We start from the raw sequence: 23,118 nt of genomic DNA, 5'->3' as shown, positions 1-23,118 counted from the left end.
GTTGTCAATCAATAATGACAAACCTCCTGGCATTAATAACTTAAAGCTACTGAAGATGGTAGCTGACTCTAGCTAGTCCTGTCATCTTTAATCTGGGTCTAGACTCTAGAGGAAAGTCTTGGTCCTCAGGCCTGGAGGGATGTCAAAGTAATTCCGCTTCCCAAGAGTGGTAAAGCGGCTATTACTGGTTCTAACAGCAGACCTATCAGCTTGCTGCAATCTCTTAGCAAACTGTTGAAAAAAATGGTGTTTGACCAAATACAATGCTATTTCTCTGTAAACAAATTAACAACAGACATTCAGCATGTTTATAGAGAAGGGCACTCTGTCATGTTCTGACCTTAGTTCTGTTATTATATCTTTGTTTTAGTATGGTCAGGGCATGAGTGGGTGGGTTGTCTATGTTATTTTTCCTATAATTTGGGATTTCTGTGTTCAGCCTAGTATGGTCCTCAATCAGAGGCAGCTGTCAATCGTTGTCCCTGATTGAGAATCATACTTAGGTAGCCTGGGTTTCACTTTTGGATTGTGGGTGTTTGTCTTCCGTGTCAGTGTTTGTCGCCACACGGGACTGTTTTGTTAATTTCACGTTTATTGTTTTGTATTTCGTAGTGTTCAGTTTATGTTTTAAAATAAAGATTATGGACACTTACAACGCTGCATTTTGGTCCTCTGATCCTTCTCACTTCTCCTCCTCAGAAGAGGAGGACGAGGTTTGTTACACACTCAACATGTACTGCATTGAAACAAATAACTGATTGATAATAAGAAGATTGTGGAAGCTGCAATTTTAGATTTCAGTGAAGCCTTTGATATTATTGATCATAACCTGCTGTTGAGAAAACATGTGTGTTAGGGCTTTTCAACCTCGTGGATTCAGAGCTATCTATCTAATATAACTCAGAGAGTTTTCTTTAACTTCTTGCGACTAGCAATCCCAGATCCGGGAGCGTAATCATAGCCTCAAAAGAATTAGCATAACGCAGCGGACATAAATACCCCTAGAAACTACCCCTACCCCTAGATATATTATCGATTCTATATTTTAAAAACAACCTGAGGATTGATTATAAAAACGTTTGACATGTTTCTGTGGACATTACGGATACTATTTGGAATTTTCGTCTGCGATGTCGTGACCGCTCGATCCTGTGGATTTCTGAACATAATGTGCCAAACAAATGGAGGTATTTTGGATATAAAAATAATCGTTTTTCGAACAAAAGGTACATTTATTTTGTAACTGGGAGTCTTGTGAGTGAAAACATTTGAAGATCATCAAAGGTAAGCGATTTAATGTGTTGCTTTTCTGACTTTCATGACCAATCTACTTGGCTTCTAGTTGTTTGTAATATCATGTCTACTGCGAGAGATGTTCTTACATAAACGCTTGTTATGCTTTCGCCGATAAAGCTGTATTGAAATCTGACATGCCAGGTGGATTACCAACAAGCTAAACTGTGTTTTGCTATATTGCACTTGTGATTTCATGAAAATTAAATATGTTTAGTAAGTTAATTTGAATATGGCGCACTGCAATTCAGCGGGTCTTGACGAAAATGATCCCGCTAACGGGATGGGTGCGTCAAGAAGTTAACGGAGGCTGCTCCAAGATGCCGCTGGCAGTAAAGAGGTATACGGAGTGGACTTCTTGTCCAACTCAGGAGGCGGGCACACCATCCACCGCTTCCGAGTATATGACTCACTCATGTTAGGTCTCAGGACAATAAAGTAGATGAGTTCAGGGTGAGGATCTCCTTCCAGAGAGACATCAGGGATATTAATATACTCTGTTTCACGGGATCATGGCTCTCTCTGGATATATTGTCCCAGTCCATACAGCCAGCTGGACCTAGAATACCTCACAGTCAAATGCTGACAATATTACCTTCCAAGAGAATTCTCTTCTATTCGAGAATTCTCTTCGGTTCTCTTCAAGCCGATACCACGATGGCCCTCAAGGAACTACACTGGACTTTATACAAACTGGAAACCACATATCCCGAGGCCGCATTTACTGTTGCTGGGGATTTTAACAAAGCAGATTTTATGAAAAGGCAACCAAAGTTCTACCAACACATTGACTGTAGTACATGCTCTGGAATAACATTGGAAAACTGCTACTCAACTTTTAGAAATCCTACAAGGCCCCCCCCCCCCTCCCTTTGGCAAATCTGATCAGGACTCCTTCCTATAGGCAGAAACTCAAACAGGACGTGGCAGGTTTTCCCTTTGTAGTATGTGATTGTCTGTAGACCCTGCCACATACGTCTCGTTTCTGAGCCAATGAAATGCGACTTTGTCCCTGTACTAACGCTTTGCCTGTTTGATTGCCTTACTGAGGGAATAACTACACTGTTTGTTTAACGCCATATTACCAGTCACCTTGCCATGATTAAATGCAGTGGTTCCCGCTTACAGTTTAGCACGAATGCTGTCATCATCTATCCATGGTTTCTGGTTTGGGTAGTTTTTAATAGCCACAGTGGCTAAAACATCTCCTATACACTTCCTGAGGAACTCAGTCACCATATCCGTGTATTCATCAGTGTTATTCTCAGGCTACCCAGAACATATCCCACAGTGCCAGCGATGCGGCCCGCTACCAAGGACTGTGAGCTCTCCTTCTCCATGGCCGACATCAGTAAGACATTTAAGCATGTTAACCCTCTCAAGGCTGCCAGCCCAGACGGCATCCATAGTCGCGTCCTCAGGGCATGCGCAGATGGACATATTCAATATCTCCCTATCCCAGTCTGCTTTCTCCACTTGCTTCAAGATGTCCACCATTGTTCCTGTACCCAATAAATGAAAGGTAACTGAATTAAATGACTATCGCCCCGTAGCATTCACTTCTGTCACCATGAAGTGCTTTTAATTTTATTTTACCTTTATTTCAGTAGGCAAATCAGTTAACCTCTCTAGGGTAGGGGGCAGCATTTGGAATTTTGGATGAAAAGCATGCCTAAATTAAATGGCCTGCTACTCGGGCCCAGAAGATATGATATGCCTATAACTGGTAGATGTTGATAGAAAGCACTCTAAAGTTTCCAGAACTGTTAAAATAGTGTCTGTGAGTATAACAGAACTGATTTAGCAGGCGAAAACCTGAGAAAAATCCATTCAGGAAGTTTTTATTTGTTGGTTTTGTAGTTTTCTATTCAATTCCATTACAGTATCCATTGACTTAGGACTCCATTTGCAGTTCCTATACCTTCCACTAGATGGCAACAGTCTTTAGAGTAAGTAAGACCAGTCTGAACGAGTGGACCCTAACGTGACGCAGTTTTTTCAGGCGCATGTGCATTTCTTGTTTACCTTTTATATTGACGACGTTATTGTCTGGTTGAAATATTATAGATCATTTAGGCCAAAAAGCAACCTGAGGTTTGAATATAAACGTAGTTTGACATGTTTCTATTAACTTTACGGATACAATTTGGATTTTTTTTGTCTGATTGTTTTGACTGAGTTTGAGCCTGTGGATTACTGAAGAAAGCGTGCTAACAAAACTGAGTTTTTTGGATATAAAGAGACTTCATCGAACAAAAGGAACATTTATTGAGCAAATTAATGTATTCTGATTGCCACCATATGAAGATAATCAAAGGTAAGGGATTAATTTTATCTCTATTTATGAGTTTTGTAATGCTTTTGCTTGGCTGGTTACTGTTTGTAATACTTTGTCAACTGGGCTATATTCTGGGCTAGGTATGCTTTCGCCAAAAAGCATTTTATAAATTTGACACTGTGGTTGGGTTAACAAGAAGTTAATCTTTAAACCTATGTAAAATATGTTTTGTTTTCTGAATTTTTATAATGAGGATTTCTGTAATTGAATTTGGCGCTCTGCAACCTCACTGGATGTTGGCCAGATGGGACGGTAGCGTCCCATATACCCTAGAGAGGTTAACGTCATGGTGACAGGGGGCAGGGCAGTATTTTCACGTCCGGATGAAATGCATGCCCAAATTCAACTGCCTGCTACTCATCCCCAGAAGATAAGATATGCATATTATTAGTATTTGGATAGAAAACACTCTGAAGTTTCTAAAACTGTTTGAATCATGTCTGTGAGTATAACAGAACTTATTTAGCAGGCGAAACCCCGAGGACAAACCATTCAGATTTCTTTTTTTGAGGTCACTCTCTTTTCAATGAAGTTTCATAGGGACCTTCTTGCAGTTCCTATTGCTTCCACTGGATGTCAACAGTCTTTAGAATTTGGTTGAGGTTATTCCTTTGTGAAATGAAGAAGTATGGCCATCTTGAACAAGGGTCACTTGAAATGTACTGTTAGATAGAGGCGCGTGACTAGAAAGCATGCTTCAGTTTGTTTTCTTCCTGTATTGAGCATAGATTATTCCGTCTTCAATTTTATAGATTTTTTACGTAAAAAAAACAACCTAAAGTTGTATTACAAAAGTAGTTTGAAATGTTTTGGCAAAGTCTACAGGTAACTTTTGAGATATTTTGTAGTCACATTGCTCAAGTTGGAACCGGTGTTTTTCTGGATCAAACGCGCCAAATAAATGGACATTTTGGATATATATCGACGGAATTAATCGAACAAAAGGACCATTTGTGATGTTTATGGGACATATTGGAGTGCCAACAAAAGAAGCTCGTCAAAGGTAAGGCATGAATTATATATATTTTTTCTGTATTTGTGTCACGCCTGCATGGTTGAAATATGCTTTCTCTCTTTTGTTTACGGAGGTGCTATCCTCAGATAATAGCATCTTTCGCTAGCGTCCCACATATCCCAGAGAAGTTAAGAACAAATTCTTATTTACAATGACGGCCAACAATGGCCAATTGTGCGCCACCCTATGGGACTCACAATCACAGTCGTTTTTTCATACAGCATGGATTCGAACCAAGGGGGTCTGTAGGATGCCTCTAGCACTGAGATGCATTGCCTTAAACTGCTGCGCCACTCGAGAAGCTAGTTACGGATCCTACCACCTCTACCGTACCTGACACCCTAGACCCCACAAGGGTGCGTTCTCAGCCCTCTCTTGTACTCCCTATTCACTCACGACTGCGTGGCCATGCACGCTTCCAACTCAATAATCAAGTTTGCAGACGACACTACAGTGGTAGGCTTGATTAAAATCAACAACGAGACGGCCTACTTGGAGGAGGTGAGGGCCCTCAGAGTGTGGTGTCAGGAAAATAACCTCACACTCAACGTCAACAAAACAAAGGAGATGATCGTGGACTTCAGGAAACAGCAGAGGGAGCACCCCCCTATCCACATCGACGGGACAGTAGTGGAGAGGGTAGAAAGTTTTAAATTCCTCAGCGTACACATCACGGACTAACTGAAATGGTCCAACCACGCAGCAGCGCCTCTTCAAAAACACTCACAAACTTTTACAGATGCACAGTCGAGAGCATCCTGTCGGGCTGTATCACCGCCTGGAACGGCAGCTGCTCCACCCATAACTGTAAGGCTCTCCAGAGGGTAGTGAGGTCTGCACAACACATCACAGGGGGCAAACTACCTGCCCTCCATGACACCTACACCACCCGATGTCACAGGAAGGCCAAAAAATCATCAAGGACAACAATCACCCGAGCCACTGCCTGTTCACCCCGCTATCATCCAGAAGACGAGGTCAGTACAGGTGCATCAAAGCAGGGAACGAGAGACTGAAAAACAGCTTCTATCTCAAGGCCATCAGACTGTTAAACAGCCATCACTAACATTGAGTGGCTGCTACCAACATACTGTCTCAACTCCAGCCACTGGAAAAATTGGTGTATTAAATGTTTCACTAGCCACTTTAAATAAAGGTGAAATAAAATAAAATAAAAAATAAAGCCCTTCATACATCATTTGATATCTCAAAGTGCTGTACAGAAACCAAGCCTAAAACCCCAAACAGCAAGCAATGCATGTATAGAAGCATGGTGGCTAGGATAAACTCCCAAGAAAGGACAGACCCTAGGAAGAAACATAGAGAGAAACCAGGTAGGTGGAGATTATAACAGAACATGGCCAAGATGTTCAAATGTTCATAGATGACCAGCAGGGTCAAATAATAATAACAGTGGTTGTGGAGGGTGCAACAGGTCAGCACCTCAGGTGGAAATTTCAGTTGGCTTTTCATAGCCGATCATTCAGAGTATCTCTATCGCTCTTGCTGTCTCTAGAGAGTTGAAAACAGCAGGTCAGGGTTCCATAGCCACAGGCAGAACAGTTGAAACTGGAGCAGCAGCACGGCCAGGTGGACTGGGGACAGCAAGGAGTCATCAGGCTAGGTAGTCCTGAAGTATGGTCCTAGGGCTCAGGTCCTCCGAGGGACGAAAGATATAAAGAAAGAGAAAGAGAGAGAATTAGAGAGAGCATAATGAAATTCACACAGGCTACCGGACAAGACAGGAGAAATGCTCCAGATATAACAGACTGACCCTAGCCCCCCCGACACAAATTACTGCAGCATAATTACTGGAGGCTGAGACAGGAGGGGTCGAGAGGAAACAACACGTCTGACATTCTGATCCTCAACACTGGGGCCCTTCAGGGGTGTGTACTTAGTCCCCTCTTGTACTCCCTGTTCACCCACGACTGCATGGCCAAACATGACTCCAACACCACCATTAAGTTTGCTGACGACACAACAGTGATAGGCCTGATCACCGACAACGATGAGACAGCCTATAGGGAGCCTATAGGGAGGAGGTCAGAGGCCTCGCCGTGTGGTGCCATGACAACAACCTCTCCCTCAATGTGAGCAAAACAAAGGAGCTGGTCGTGGACTCCAGGAGAAGTCGGTCCGAACAGGCCCACATTAACATCGATGGGGCTGTTTTGGAGCGGGTCGAGAGTTTTAAGTTCCTTGGTGTCCACATAACCAACAAACTATCATGGTCCAAACAAAACCAAGACAGTCGTGAAGAGGGCACGACAACACCTTTTCCCTCTCAGGAGACTGAAAAGATTTAGCATGGGTCCCCAGATCCTCAAAAAGTTCTACAGCTGCATCATCGAGAGCATCCTGACTGGTTGCATCACCGGCTGGTATGGCAACTGCTCAGCACCTGACCGTAAGGCGCTATAGAGGGTAGTGTGTACGGCCCTCCAACAGGATATTATCTAGCAGTGACTAGAGTCTAGATACTAGCAGAGTTATGTTGTCTCTCTGTCTTCATGGTACTATCTACATGTAGAAGTATTCTGCATTCATATGTCATCACTACTTCATTCAGTCAAATAATGAAAGATTTTAAAATCATAGAATTATACATTTGCAGCATTGTGCAATGAAAGGAACATAGAAATATTAGAGTGTAAATGAACTGCCATGATAAAGTCTTTCAATCTTGGCCCCAGGGTCTTAAAACCATTTATGTTAAGAGAATATATCTGACCTATGGGAGAGTCTGTTGCTTAGTGAATAGCCAATCAGAGGCAGAGGTATTTGAAGAATCTTAATTCAGTAATAGTGCTGCAAACTGAACCGCATGAGTAGAAGAGATGCTGGGAGAAAAACTGAACCAAGAGAGATCTCTCTCTGCAGGGGGTATTATTAAGGCAGGGGGTATTATTCATTGTTGACAGGTTAGAGTTACAACATGGCCTGTTAGAGTTAAAAGGGTCTAATTATTTACGCCCCGAAAGTGACAGTATAGGAGAACCGGGGGCAGGATAGGAGAAGAGAAGAGGAGGGATGGAGGGGAATAGAGGAGAGTGAATGGATGAGCGGTGAAAACAGTCACCATATACCCAGAGGGATAAAGCCACTGATAGCCTGTTCAGCTGCTTTGTAGATAATGCATGTGCTATTGGGATCCCTTAATGTCCTGTTCTCTACCTCTTTATCTGGAGGAATGAACCAAATATAAAGAAACCAAACAAGATTTTGAAGCTTTTGATGAAGTGATTTAACATGTAGGGTGTTTGTCCAGCAACTCGAATGGAGAGAGCAGAGAAGTGGCTGCTAGGACAGAGACACAGGATACAGTCTTCCACCAGTTATCCCAGATAAAGGAGAAAGTGGTTCTAAACTTTAAAATGCTTTGCTTTCTCCAGAGCAATTTTAGTTGGAGTATTATATTTATGCAGGCTTTGGATTCACACACATAAGTAGTGGAAGTAAGCAAGATAAACAATAGATGTGCATGACCACATCAGTATTAGAGACTTTAAATGGAGCAATATTCATTACAGAAAAAAATGAAAACAATGCAGCAAGAAAACTAAGTAATGATGCTCAAACAGAAGGGGTAACAAGCAAAGAGTCACTGACCACAACCAAAATGAAACAGGTGAGGTTATAGGAGGGGCACTGAAAGACACTCATGTGGGTGTCCAATGAAAGTTAACTAGAAACAACTGGGACCTAAACAACACCCAGCGTGAGAGGCAGTTAAAGAAAAACGCACATCAAACGTATTTTTTTTAATTATATTTTTTTCTCTCCCCAATTTCGTGGTATCCAATTGGTAGTTACAGTCTTGTCCCATCGCTTCAACTCCAGTATGGACTCGGGAGAAGCGAAGGTCGAGAGCCGTGCGTCTTCTGAAACACAACCCAGCCATGCCGCACTGCTTCTTGACACAATTCCCGCTTAACCCGGAGGCCAGCCGCACCAATATGTCGGAGAAAAAACTGTACACCTGGCGACCATGTCAGCGTGTGCCCGGCCCACCACAGGAGTCCCTGGGGCACGATGGGACAAGAACATCCCGGCCGGCCAAATCCTCTCCTTACCTGGATTATGCTGGGCCATTTGTGCGCTGCCCCATGGGTCTCCCGGACACGGCCGGCTGCGACAGAGCCTGTACTGGAACCTGGATCTCTAGTGGCACAGCTGCGATGCAGGGCCTTGGTCGCACAGTTGTGATGCAGGGCCTTAGTCGCACAGTTGTGATGCAGGGCCTTAGTCGCACAGCTAGCACTGACCACCGCGCCACTCGGGAGGCTCTAAACGCACACCAAAGTTGTGTGACCTATTTTCTATGTTTACTAAAATAAAAATTATACAATTAATTATTTTTTCAAACTGAGACATTTTCATTGAGTTCACACTGTGCACCCCTCTACTCATGTATTTTACGTATGTGGTGTTCGGGTCCACTGGACCTGAGGATAATAAATGTGTGGAAAAGTGTGTGTGTAGGTGAAAACAAGCAAAAATGAAACAAAATGGTTTTCTGTGTGCGTTCACTCTGTCTTTCTCCTCCCACGGGCCTGCTGTTTCAACATAGCACCAAGAACCTGCCTGTCTCCCTGTCTGTCTCATGCTTTTCTCACACTCTTTACCCTTTGTAGTATGTGAAATTACGCAATGTCTTGCGGAAACCTGCACAATGTTATTACAATACATTATTTTGATACATTGTAAAAAATGCAGTATTTGTCAGCACTCAAACTACTTCTGTATTTTTTGGTGTGTAAGGAGCATCTTTCACTTTGGAAGATGAAGAATTTTCAGAATATGAGGATCATGCCAATTCGGAGTCTGACAATGAGTTGGAAGAAGAGGATGAGATCAACCTTCGCCAGCCCAAGGACCATTCCATCAGCAGCCAGCCCCAAGACCAGCCCGTCAGCAGCCAGCCACAGGACCAGCCCGTCAGCAGCCAGCCCCAGGACAAGCCCACCAGCAGCCAGCCCCAGGCCCAGTCCGTCAGCAGCCAGCCACAGGACCAGCCCATCAGCAACCAGCCCCAGGACCAGCCCGTCAGCAGCCAGCCCCAGGACCAGCCAGTCAGCAACCAGCCCCAGGACCAGCCCACCAGCAGCCAGCCCCAGGACCAGCCCGTCAGCAGCCAGCCCCTGGACCAGCCCCAGGACCAGCCCCGGGACCAGCCCATCAGCAGCCAGCCCCAGGACCAGCCCGTCAGCAGCCAGCCCCTGGACCAGCCAGTCAGCAGCCAGCCCCAGGACCAACCGACCAGCAGCCAGCCCCAGGGCCAGCCCGTCAGCAACCAGCCCCAGGACCAGCTGACCAGCAGCCAGCCCCGGGGCCAGCCCGTCAGCAGCCAGCCCCAGGGCCAGCCCGTCAGCAGCCCGCCCCAGGACCAGCTGACCAGCAGCCAGCCCCGGGGCCAGCCCGTCAGCAGCCAGCCCCAGGGCCAGCCCGTCAGCAGCCCGCCCCATGACCAGCCCATCAGCAGGCAGCCCCAGGACCAGCCCCAGGACCAGCCCATCAGCAACCAGCCCCAGGACCAGCCAGTCAGCAGCCAGCCACAGGACCAGCCCGCAAGCAGCCAGAAACCAGTACCAGCCCAACAGCAATTAGCTCTTCAGCAGCCTGCAGGAGGAGAAATATGGATGTCAAGAAATTGTGAAATGTAATGCTCTTCTTGCCCAAAGAATGAGCCTCCCCGCATGGCTGCCAATGTGATAAGAATGCAACCAGGGCAGACGCGGATGGTGGTTACTCATGTGCAGGACAAAAATTATTATTTTGAACTGTTTATCTCAGACACCATCCAGAAAATAATTATTTTCTCATTTGGAGAGAAGGCATGTTTTTTGGAGTTCTTATCCTTGCTGATGTTTTCAGGTCCAATGGGGAATCCACAGAATCCCTGTGGAATGCAGAAACTGGCAGAGAACTTTTCCATGAAACAATGTCTCTGGATGATGTCCACATTATTTCCAAGATTATCCGCTTTGATAACGAGACACCAGTCCAGCTCGGCAGCATAGAGACAAACTGGCTGCAATCAGGTCAGTGTGGGACAAACGCCTTCCCCTGTTTTATAACCCTGGGCCCAACATTACTGGTGATGAGCAACTTATACAATTTAGGGGCCGCTGCGCCTTCATGCAGTACATACCGTCTAAACCAATAACATATGGAATCAAGATCTGGGCTGCCTGTGATGCTGGTTCATCATATGCGTGGAACTTGCAAGTGTATACGGGGAAGCCAGATGGAGGAGCACCTGAGAAGAACCAAGGGATGTGGGTTGTCCTGGACGTGACACAGGGGCTTCGTGGCCACAACATCACATGTGCTAACTTTTTTACTTCGCACAAGCTGGGACAGGAGCTCCTCAAGAGGAAGCTGACGATGGTAGGAACAGTATGAAAAAACAAGCCAGAGCCCCCACCTGAATTTAGGAAAGCTGGTGAATGGCTAGCACGCTGGCCACTTGTGATATTCTTGGACATCTCGGCATACAGCGCATTTGTCATCTGGATGGCATTGAACAGTCAGTCAGCAAACCGTTTCTGGGAGAGGGAGACTTGATGGAGGTGCCGATGTGCGGTCTCCCAAATGTGCTCGCTCCGTCAATGATTCAGGCGTTCCCATCTGCCTGTTGGTTTGGGAATGGTATCCTGAGGATAGGCTGATGGAGACCCCCAGATGGTCGCAGAAGGCTCGCCACACCCCGGACACGAACTGGGGTCCCGATCCAAAGCGGTGTCTTTCGGGATCCCATACAGATGAAACACCTGTTGGAACATGCACTTGGCCATTTCCATGGCATTAGGTAGATGCGGATGGGGGGTGAGTCGGCACTCACATCTTGGAGAACCGATCCACTACAACTAAAATAGTTGTGAACCCCAAAGAGTCCAGCAGATCCATGAGGAAATCTATGGCGATGTGGGATGGCGATGTGTGTCAGTAGCTCCGTGGTCCAGGTGATTCCGGGATGGCCAGAACTCAGCGAGGTATGGCACCACTGCATTAGTTGGGGTCTAACGGACGCAGGAACATAGGTCTTGCCTGCAGAGGTGTCGGGAGGTGCTGGATCGTAGTGTAGGGCCTCTTGGATGGCTGCTTGGATTTCCCACTGTATGGGTCCCACGACACAAGATGGAGGCAGGGTGGGCTCGGGAGCTGGGTTAGAGGAAGGGGCTTCAAATAGACGGGATAAGAAATCAGCCTTCACATTTTTCTTGCAGTGCAGATAGGTGATGTTGAAGTTGAAGAGGGTGAAGAAGAGTGCCCAGCGAGTCTGTCTGATGTTGAGCCTCTTAGCACTTCTTAAGTACTCCAAATTGCGGTGGTTGTTAAGGACAAGGAATGGGTGATGAGCTCCCTCTAACCAGTGGGGCCACTCTTCGATAGCCAGCTTAATGGTGAGGAGTTCCTGGTTCCCAACATCATAGTTCCTCTCAGCAGTTTCTTGACTGTTTCTTGGAAAAGATGCCACATGGGTGTAATTTGGGAGGTGTCCCGACCCGCTGAGAGAGAACCACTCCCACGTCGACGTCCGATGCATCCACTTCCAGAACAAAAGGAAGGGTAGGATCTGGCTGCCTAAGGATGGGTGCAGAGGCGAAGAGGTGTTTCAAGGTCTCAAATGCAATAACGGTGGTGTCGGTGCATTGGGGGGTATGGGTTTATCGACTGGTGACAGCTGAGAGAGGAGCAGTTGTGCCGCTGAATGAACTGGCGGTACTAGTTGGAGAATCCTAGAAAACGTTGTAGTTCCTTTAAGGTAGTAGATTTGGGCCAGTTAGTCATGACCGTGACTTTGCCTTTGTCCATGTTGTCCCCTTCTGGTGTCTTGGCCATGTTCAGTCATTATCTCCACCCGGCACAGCCAGAAGAGGACTGGCCATCCCTCAGAGTCTTGTTCCTCTCTAGGTTTCTTCCCAGGTTCTGGCCTTTCTAGTGAGTTTTTCCTAGCCACCATGCTTCTACACTTGCATCGCTTGCTGTTTGGGGTTTTAGGCTGGGTTTCTGTACAGCACTTTGTGACATCAGCTGATGTAAGAAGGGCTTTATAAATACATTTGATAGATTGATTTTCACGTACCTCCTGTGTCTCTCGGCAGCCATGTGAGTGGCACGGCCGAGTTGCATGGGTTTGGGGCTATTGAACCGTGGTGGACGAGAGAAGGGTGTGGAAGACTCGCAGGCCATGGGTGACTGTATAGGTCTGCGGTCCACCAGTAGGTTGCAAATGGATATGTACATCCGGATGTATTGGTTTAGGTCCGTTAAATCTCCTCTGCAGTCAAGTTCGGTCTGTGACTCACGATTTAAGACCGCTCCGGTAGACTGTAAGGAGAGATGGTTCACTCAAACCACTGCAGGCAGCCATGGTGCGGAATTCAAGGGCATACTCAGTGGTGGAGCGACGTCCCTGTTGCAGCTCACATAACAGGTCCCCGGTGTGAAGACCTGAAACTGAATGGTCGAACACCTTGAAGAGGGGGTGGAAACGTGATTCAGAGGACATATCAGTTCTTTGAGCAGCCCACAGGGCTGTGACCCAATCCAGGGTTTTGCCTGTGAGTAAGGAGATGACGAAGTCCATCCTGTCTTTGTCAGAGGTGAAGTCAGTGGGGTGATGGTCTATGTACAGGTTACACTGCATGATAAATCCTTGACAATTTCCTGTGGAGCCATCGTATTTATTAGGCATGGATATAGGGGAGATGAACGAGAGGAGTCTGTGGCACCTGATATTCAAGTGCAGGGCACAGCAGGAGGAGGCAGGTAGCTGGGTCCAGGGGCAGGCAGAAGGTCATACACAGGGGGTCCAAAAGGGCAACAGTACAGGCAGGGAAAAGGCTAGTAATGTAGTCCAGGAGATCAGGCAATAGGTAGATAACAGGAAATCCAATAGGCTAAAGTACACGCACGGAATAGGCAAAAGGCATTAGTGAGGCAGTCAAAAAATATCACACACGTGAGGAGTAAATCACAGGAAAAACAGAGCTCTGAAAGATGTGTGTCACAAAACAAACACTACCTCACAGTGATGGGGTGCAAAGAACTGAACTAAATAGTGTGGGATGATGACGTACAGGTGTATGAACAGGTGATCAGAATTCAGGTGATTGGGATCTGGAGAGTGAGCTGCGTTCAGGGGATATACGTGTTTGAGAGTGTGGGCTGGAGAGTGAGCTGCGTTCAGGGGATCTACATGTTTGAGGGTGTGAGTTGGAAGCAGACGTTACACACAGTACAGATGCATCAAGTGCAAGAAATACATTTGCAACAAACACGCAGTAAAACGTCCCTCTTGTGGTGTGTAGAACAGCCTTAATTTGTGTTCATGAGGCTCATTGTTACGGATACAAGTATCCTGTGTGTATCCTGTGTGTGTGTATTTCTTTTCTCTCCTTCTCCCCTCAAAGGGATTCGTAACATAAGTGGGGGCTCATCCGGGATCTGTCTTTACTGACACCCATGCCGCTCATGTAGATTGTTGTAGTGGTATAGTTCAGTGTTGAGCGTCATAGCTGATGTAGCAATAGTGTTTGCTATTTTTGTTGGCTCTTGTGAAGTAGTTTAAAATGGCTACTTTTGATAGATGTCGTAGAGTTGATTTAATGAACCTCTAGTGACTCCCAAACCCGCATGCGGGAGCGTAATCTAATTAGCATTTAACGCAGCGGACATAAATATCCCTAGAAAATATTCCTATTCATGAAAATCACAAATGAAATATATTGAGACATAGCTTAGCCTTTTGTTAATCACCCTGTCATCTCAGATTTTCAAAATATGCTTACAGCCAACGCTAGACAAGCATTGGTGTAAGTTTATCATAGCCTAGCATAGCATTATGCCTTGCTAGCAGCAGGCAACCTTGTCACGGAAATCAGAAAAGCATTCAAATTAAATCGTTTACCTTTGATGAACTTCGGATGTTTTCACTCACGAGACTCCCAGGTAGATAGCCAAAGTAAATTTTTTCCCAAAATATTATTTTTGTAGGCGAAACAGCTCCTTTTGTTCTTCACGTTTGGCTGAGAAATCGCCTGGAAATTGCGGTCACCACAACGCCGAAAAATATTCCAAATTACCTCCATAATATCGACAGAAACATGGCAAATGTTGTTTAGAATCCATCCTCAATGTGTTTTTGTAATACCTATTCGATAATATATCCGTCGGGACAATTTTTATTTCTCTAGGACCGATTGGAGTAATGGCTACCTCTGTACTTTACGCGAGAATCTCTCTCGGAGCCACCATGTGACCACTTACGCAATGTGCTCGCTTACGGCTATTCTTCAACAGAAATGCGTATAACTACGTCACAATGCTGTAGACACCTTGGGGAATACTTAGAAAGCGTAAGCTCGTTGATGGTACATTCACAGCCAAATAGGGAGTCATTGGAACGCAGCGCTTTCAAAACCTGGGGCACTTCCGGATTGGATTTTTTTTTATTGGATAAAAAAAAGTTCCCCTTTAAGCGCGATATTTTGTCACGAAAAGATGCTCGACTATGCATATAATTGACAGCTTTGGAAAGAAAACACTCAAAGATAAAAAACTGCAAAGATATTGTCTGTGAGTGCCACAGAACTGATGCTACAGGCGAAACCAAGATGAAATTTCAAACAGGAAGTGCCCCAGATTTTGAAGGCGCTGTCTTCCAATGTCTCCTTATATGGCTGTGAATGGGTCACGAATGAGCTTAGACTTTCTGTCGTTTCCCCATAGTGTCGTATTTGTAGGCATATCATTGGAAGATTGACCATTTTACACTACATCTACCAGGTGCTCGCTTGGTGTCCTCCGTCGCAATTATTGCGTAATCTCCAGCTGCGTGTATTTTTCTGTTTGCTTCCGAGGAGAAACAGAACTGCCACGAATGATTTATCATCGAATAGATATGTGAAAAACACCCTGAGGATTGATTCTAAACAACGTTTGCCATGTTTCTGTCGATATTATGGAGTTAATTTGGTAAAAAGTTTGGCGTTGTAGAGACTGCATTTTCAGACTTTTTTCTTAGCCAAACGTGATGAACAACACGGAGCGATTTCTCCTACACAAATAATGTTTTTGGAAAAAATGAACATTTGCTATCTAACTGAGAGTCTCGTCATTGAAAACATCCGAAGTTCTTCAAAGGTAAATGATTTTATTTGAATGCTTTTCTTGTTTTTGTGAAAATGTTGCCTGCTGAATGCTAGGCTTAATGCTATGCTAGGCTATCAATACTCTTACACAAATGCTTGTGTAGCTATGGTTGAAAAGCATATTTTCAAAATCTGAGATGACAGTGTTGTTAACAAAAGGATAAGCTTGTGAGTGAATATATTTATTTCATTTCATTTGCGATTTTCATGAATAGTTAACGTTGCGTTATGGTAATGAGCTTGAGGCTATGATTACGCTCCCGGATATGGGTTTGCTCGACGCTAGAGGTTAATGCAACCGCTGTGTCAGATTTTTTAAAAACGTTACGAAAAAAGCCTACCATGCAATAATCTGAGACAGCGCTCAGACATGCCATGTTGGAGCAACAGAAATACGAAATTACATCATAAATATTCCCTTACCTTTGATGATGTTTCATCAGAATGCAGTGCAAGGAGTCCTAGTTCCACAATAAATCGTAGTTTTGTTCCATAATGTCCAATACTAGTGTCCAATTAGCTTCATTTGCTAGCACTTTCAGCTCACGTGCCCAAAAGCTGACTCTGGTCCAGGAGAACTCGGACAAAAACTTCAAATATATATATTCCAGGTCGAACAAACTGGTCAAACTAAGTAGAGAATCAATCTTCAGGATGTTATTTTCATATATATCCAATAACGTTCCAACCGGATCATACGTTTTCATCTGCAGCCAAATGGAACGATGGTGACACCCACAGAGAAATGCATCACAGGGAAATTGCATTCTGCCAAGACCGTGACTATTTCCCCTCCCATTCGGTCAAAGTTCACACCAGAGGCTCCATTCCACGTTCTACTGAATGAGGACATCTAGTGGAAGGCAGAGAAAGTGGCAGAGAAAGTGCTAACATATCCATATCTTATTTGGAAGGGAAGGGGCGATGACGTCAAATTTGACCCACATTCAGAATTTCACTTCCTATTTGGAAGATTGCCTGCACTATTTCTGTTATACTCACAGACAAAATTCAAACAGTTTTAGAAACTTCAGAGTGTTTTCTATCCAATAGTAATAATAATATGCATATATTAGCAATCTAGGACAGAGTAGGATGCAGTTCACTATGGGCACGCAATTCATCCAAAGTGAAAATACTGCCCCCTATCCCCAACAAGTTAAAAAGCTGGTGTTAAATGTATTGTTGGAAGAGCAGGTGCTTGTGTTACCGCTGTCTGAGCGTACTACCTCTGTAGGGGATGTTGTTGCTCCTCTAAGCCCGGTGGTGTCTGAGAATGAGGGTGAGGCTAAAGCTCCAGCCACATTGCCCAATTTTGATCCACTCTCCCCACTGTCAACCGGTGATGTCAGGAGGGATGTCCGTTCAACACAGTTCCAACTGGAGGCGGAAGAGAGAGCCCAAATTAGGCGAGAGAATCTCCAGTTGGAGATGTGTAAAATTGAGGCAGAAAGAGAGCAGCGGCAGTTGGAGATGTGTAAAATTGAGGCAGAAAGAGAAAGGGACCAGCGGCAGATGATGTTCAAAATGCGCCAGATGGAACTGGAGGCAGAGACAGCGAGGCTAGCCTCTGGTCATGCTGTCACTGTTAGTGAGTCGTCCTCACCAGCTGTGTCCTCAAAAGCGTTTGACATTAGTAGGCAGATTGCCTTAGTACCTTTGTTCAGAGAGTCGGAGGTTGACTCCTATTTTTGTGTATTTGAACATATAGCTGTTTCATTGAAATGGCCTGAAGACATATGGTGCCTATTGCTTCAGTGTAAATTAGCTGGTAAAGCCCAAGAGGTTTTGTCAGCGCTACCTCTGGAGGACAGTTTGAATTATGAAGTGATCAAAGCTACTGTTCTTCACGCCTATGAGCTTGTGCCTGAGGCATACCGACAGAGATTTAGGTCTCATAGAAAGTCTTCTAGTAAGACTTATGTGGAATTTGCTAGAGACAAGGGAGAATTTGCTAGAGACAAGGGAAATCTGTTTGATAAATGGCATCCTGCTAGTAAGGTAACTGATTTCAACTCTCTCCGGGAGTTAATCTTGTTGGAAGAGTTTAAAAATTGTTTACCCGAACGCATTGTAGTTTACCTAAACGAACAGAAAGTATCCTCCCTGTCAGAAAGGTCTGTGTTGGCAGACGAGTTTGTGTTGACGCACAAGAGCGTGTTTTCGGCTCATACTGAGAGTAGAACCACTGAGTTGCCTCCTTTTAGCCCTAGTCGGCCAGCAGGAATATATCAAGCACGCCAGAAGAATGAGCGTCCCTGTTTCTATTGTCATAAAGTGGGACATATGATTAATGATTGCTTCCTGCTAAAACGCAAACAAGGGATGCCTCTTCGTGCCAAGCCGCCAACAGGTGTTGGTCTAATTCGTACGGTTGTCTGAAACAAAACAGGTGCCTCAGGGTAACTGTAGTTTGAAAGACCCAGTCCCCGACCACAGTTATGAACCATTCATTTTCCAGGGCTTTGTGTCCCTAACGAATGACGAAGCGTCTCAGCGTCCGGTTAAAATCCTTAGAGTTACTGGTGCGGCGCAGTCGTTTATATTGTCTGATGTGTTGCCCTTATCCGACGATACATACTGTGGTTCCAGTGTGTTAGTCCAGGGTATTGAAATGAGTTTTGTCCCAGTGCCATTGCACTTTGTGAAAGTACACTGAGTAAATCAGTGGAATATTCAGAGTGGGGGTACGTCCGATGTTGTAAGTGAAAGGTGTGACCTTTATAATGGGTAACGATATTGCCGGAGGAAAGGTAGTACCCGTATTGGAAGTATTGGATAAAAGTGACCACTCTCTCTCTAATGAGCTGGCACAGAGTTATCCACATGTGTTCCCCGCTTGTGCTGTCACTCGTGTACAGGCACGACAAGAGGGTGATGAGATAGATTTGAGGTTGATCAAGAGGCTGGGTTGTGTGCTATCTCTAGGAAACAGATTACCTCTGACAAACAACCCAGTAAAGAATTGAAGAATGTTGAACTTATTGCTGATGCAATACAGTTACCAGTCACTCGTGAGCAGCTGATTTATAACCAAAAGGTTGACAACAAACTTGCTAAGTGTTTTTCTAGTGTTGTCTCATTGGAAGATGTAAAGAAGAAGAACGTGGCTTACTTCATTGATGGTAATCTCCTCATGCGTAAATGGAAATCCCATGTTGATGCAGGTGGAGATTGGAATGCTGTTTACCAAATAGTGATTCCTACAGCCTTTCAACAAAATGTGTTATCCCTTGCTCATGATCACCAGTGGTCTGGTCATTTAGGAATCACAAAGATTTATGATCGGATCCTTCGACATTTCTTTTGGCCGGGTTTAAAACAAGATGTTGCTCAGTTCTGTTGGACATGCCACACCTGTCAGATAACAGGAAAACCAAATCAGGTTATTCCTCCCGCTCCTCTTTGTCCAATACCTGTCATAGGTGAAATCATTCGAACATGTGGTGGTTGATTGTGTTGGACCGTTACCGAAGACAAAATCGAGTAACAAGTTTCTGTTAACAATTATGTGTATGGCAACAAGATACCCCGACCTCTGCGAAGGATTACAGCCCCGATAGTGAGTAAAGCCTTAATTAAATTATTCACGACATTCGGGTTACCTAAGGTGGTACAAAGTGATCAAGGTACCAATTTCCTATCCAAGCTCTTCAAGCAGGTGTTAAAATCCTTGTCAATTACGCACCGTGTGGCAAGCGCATATCACCCAGAGTCTCAGGGTGCGCTTGAAAGATGGCATCAGACACTGAAGTCTATGCCACGTAAATATTGTTTGGAAATTGAGAAAGATTGGGATGAGGGAGTTCCTCTAGTTTTGTTTGCTGCTTGTGAAACTGTGCAGGAGTCCCTAGGTTTCAGCCCGGCTGAACTAGTGTTTGGTCACACAGTGAGAGGGCCAATGAAAGTCCTTAAAACCTCTTACAGCTCCCCCCTACTTTGTGCAATTTCCGCCTGAAGACATACCCAAATCTAACAGCATGTAGCTCAGGCACAGAACCAAGGATATGCATATTCTTGGTACCATTTGAAAGAAAACACTCTGACGTTTGTGTATATGGGAATTGAATGTAGGAGAACATAACACAATAGATCTGGTTTAGATAAAACAAAGAAAAAAAACATACTTTTTTTTTTTGTATAATCATCTTTAAAATGAAGAAGATAAAACAAACATTCAGATAAGATGATGGAGACAATTTCAGTGAAAAATATAAGAGGGCAACAGTACTTGTGCAAAGTTTGAGTGTGCTACATTACATTTATCATGAAGTCACCCAGGTGTCCCACACAAGTAGCCCAAATGTACCCAAGTGGCCAAATTGGTGAAGGTATACATTTTGAAACAAATAACTATATACAAAATAACAAAATGGTATTCTAACAAACCCCCCCCCCCAAAAAAAAAAGAGAAAAAAAAAAGAAAAAAAAATATGGGAAAAATAATAATTATTGATTAAAAAATAAATGAAAAAAAAAATATATATATATATATATATATACATGTACAAAATAACGTGGGTAACTATTTACATACTTTCAATATTTGGAAGACCCTCAGTCCTCTATCAAATCAAATCTATTTATATAGCCCCAGCCTAAAACCCCAAACAGCAAGCAATGCAGGTGTAGAAGCACGGTGGCTAGGAAAAACTCCCTAGAAAGGCAAAAACCTAGGAAGGAACCTAGAGAGGAACGAGGCTATGAGGGGTGGCCAGTCCTCTTCTGGCTGTGCCGGGTGGAGATCACAGTGGTTGTAGAGGGTGCAACAGGACAGCACCTCAAGAGTAAAAATGAACAGTTTAGGGTTCCATAGCCGCAGGCAGAACAGTTGAAACTGGAACAGCGGCAAGGCCAGGTGGACTGGGGACAGCAAGGAGTCATCATGCCAGGTAGTCCTGACGCATGGTCCTAGGGCTCAGGTCCTCCGAGAGAGTGAAAGAGAGAATTAGAGAGAGCATACTTAAATTCACACAGGACACCGGATAAGACTTCCATTCGGAGTCAGTGTCACTGTGAAAGAAAATGTTCAGTTAGAATAGTTTCACATATGAGCCCTGTATCAACAGGTATCATAAACAGATATATATAGAGAGTTGAAGGTTGAAGGTTGAATATATTAGGTTGAATATATAATTATATTATTATTACCTGCTAGATCTACTGTCTCTTTTATATTATGACATTTCAGCTAGATCTACTGTCTCTATTATAATATAACAGACCAGCTAGATCTACTGTGTTTATTATATTACAACAGACCAGCTGTATCTACTGTCTCCATTTCACTTTGGCCATTAATGTGGTCCTGCCCTCTCCTCAACAGCCTCAAATAGGCTATTTTTCAAGTGGGTTGGGGTGGGGCGGCAGACACACGCATCTCACATTTCATGACATTACATGTTTATGTATTTCTTCTAAAATTAAAAAAAAATCACAAATAATATTTTATATTATTAATTTCAAACAAGGGCATTAGCATGATAAGAACTTACCAGTCCAAAACGATGTCCTCTCCCGTTCAAAAAATATTCCTCCACAATCGCTAAATGAATCTGCCTACAACAATCTCTGTCTCACCTTCCCAATCAATTTATTCAAAAATTGTGTGTAGATCTGTATATCTAGACTTAGATTTAGCTTTCCCTGACTTAGTCGCCATAATGATTGATATATAAACAGCTGAATCTGCACGTTCACCAAACAATGCAGTGCGTAATACGTGTTTCTCTTTCCGGTATGAAACTTCAATAGCGAATGACTCACTTTAAGCTGGAGCTTACTACATGGGTTGGTCTTGCAACACATAAACATGGCGTATTGCCGTTTAGCTCAGCTCATTGGCTATCTACCCAGCTAGATTTCAAGACGATCAGTGGTCATTGGGTTAAAAGACAGTCAATCAACGAAACAGCGGGCAAATCATTGGTGCACAATGATGTCATGACTTGTTGTCTTCAAATCGGTTTCTTTCAGTCAATACGTCCCGCGAAATGGCCCATCACGTTTGATTGTGTTACAAACAAACCAGTTGATTGCAGTGAATCCAAACATGACTGGAAAAGTCACGTTCTGTGTGGGTTATTTACCTGGAATGTGTCGTCGAAAATGGAATGAGACGGAATTCACGACACAAGCGGTTCACAAAATGTTTCGTGTTAGGGTTAGGGCTATAAAAACTGATTTTATCAAACAGAAGATCATTCATTGTGTAACAATGAGCATTGGAATTTCAAACAGACGAAGATCGTCAAAGGTAAACGATTTATTTTAATGCAGTTTGTGATTATGTTACGCCTGTGCTGGTTAAAAAAACAAAAAAAATCTATGGGGCTCTATGCTCAGATAATCGCATGGTATTCTTTCGCAGTAAATCCTTTTTTAAATCTGACGACGCATTTGGATTAGCAAGATTCTAGGCTTTCGATACATGTGAGACACTTGTATTTCCATGAATGTTTAATATGACTATTTATGTAGCGATCACCGGTATGTTGTGGAATTTCAGCCCGCTAGCGGGTTCCGTACGCAGAGAGGTTAAAGAACAGTTATTGTCCCAAGAGTTGTGTACAGGAGATGAGAATGTGTTGGACTACGTTAGTCGCTTTCGTGAGAGCCTACACCAAGCTTGTGCTCTCGCAAAGGAAGCTCTGTCTTCCTCACAGAGGAGCATGAAAAGACACTATGATAATGAGGCTGTTTCTCGTCCACTACAGCCAGGTGACCAAGTACTGGTGTTATTACCTGTTCCAGGATCTCCACTGTCAGCTAATTTCTCTGGTCCTTATTTAATTGAAAAGAAAATAAGTGAAACTGACTATGTGCTTCAAACTCCTGATAGACAACGCCAATCTCGTGTGTGTCACATTAATATGTTGGAAGCTTACCACACCCGACCCATCACACAGTTAGATCGTTCAAAAACAGAGGAAGGTACTGCTGGCTCCTCTGCTACTACTGCGATGATAGTGGACTGTCATATTGATGATGATGATGATGGATTGGAGTTGAGCAATACTCAACAGCAGTGTGTTAGATTGCCCAATGCTGCTGTCTATCCAGTCAGGTCTGGTTCATTTAACAGACGGACAGGCCGATGATATTGTGAGGCTACTACACAGTTTTCCATGTCTCTTTAATGACGTTCCTACTCGCACAAACGTGTTGGAACATGACATTAACGTTGGAAATGCTACACCTATCAAGCAACACTCATATCGTATCAACGGTTCCAAGAGGAAGATAATGAGGGATGAGGTGAGATATTTGTTGGAGAATGACCTGGCTAAGCCAAGTTCAAGCTCTTGGAG

The sequence above is a fragment of the Oncorhynchus mykiss genome, chromosome 12, assembly GCF_057628025.1.
Source record: "Oncorhynchus mykiss isolate SJ-2025 chromosome 12, ASM5762802v1, whole genome shotgun sequence".
Lineage (NCBI taxonomy): Eukaryota > Metazoa > Chordata > Actinopteri > Salmoniformes > Salmonidae > Oncorhynchus > Oncorhynchus mykiss.
Note: the sequence above shows the minus strand (reverse complement) of the source record.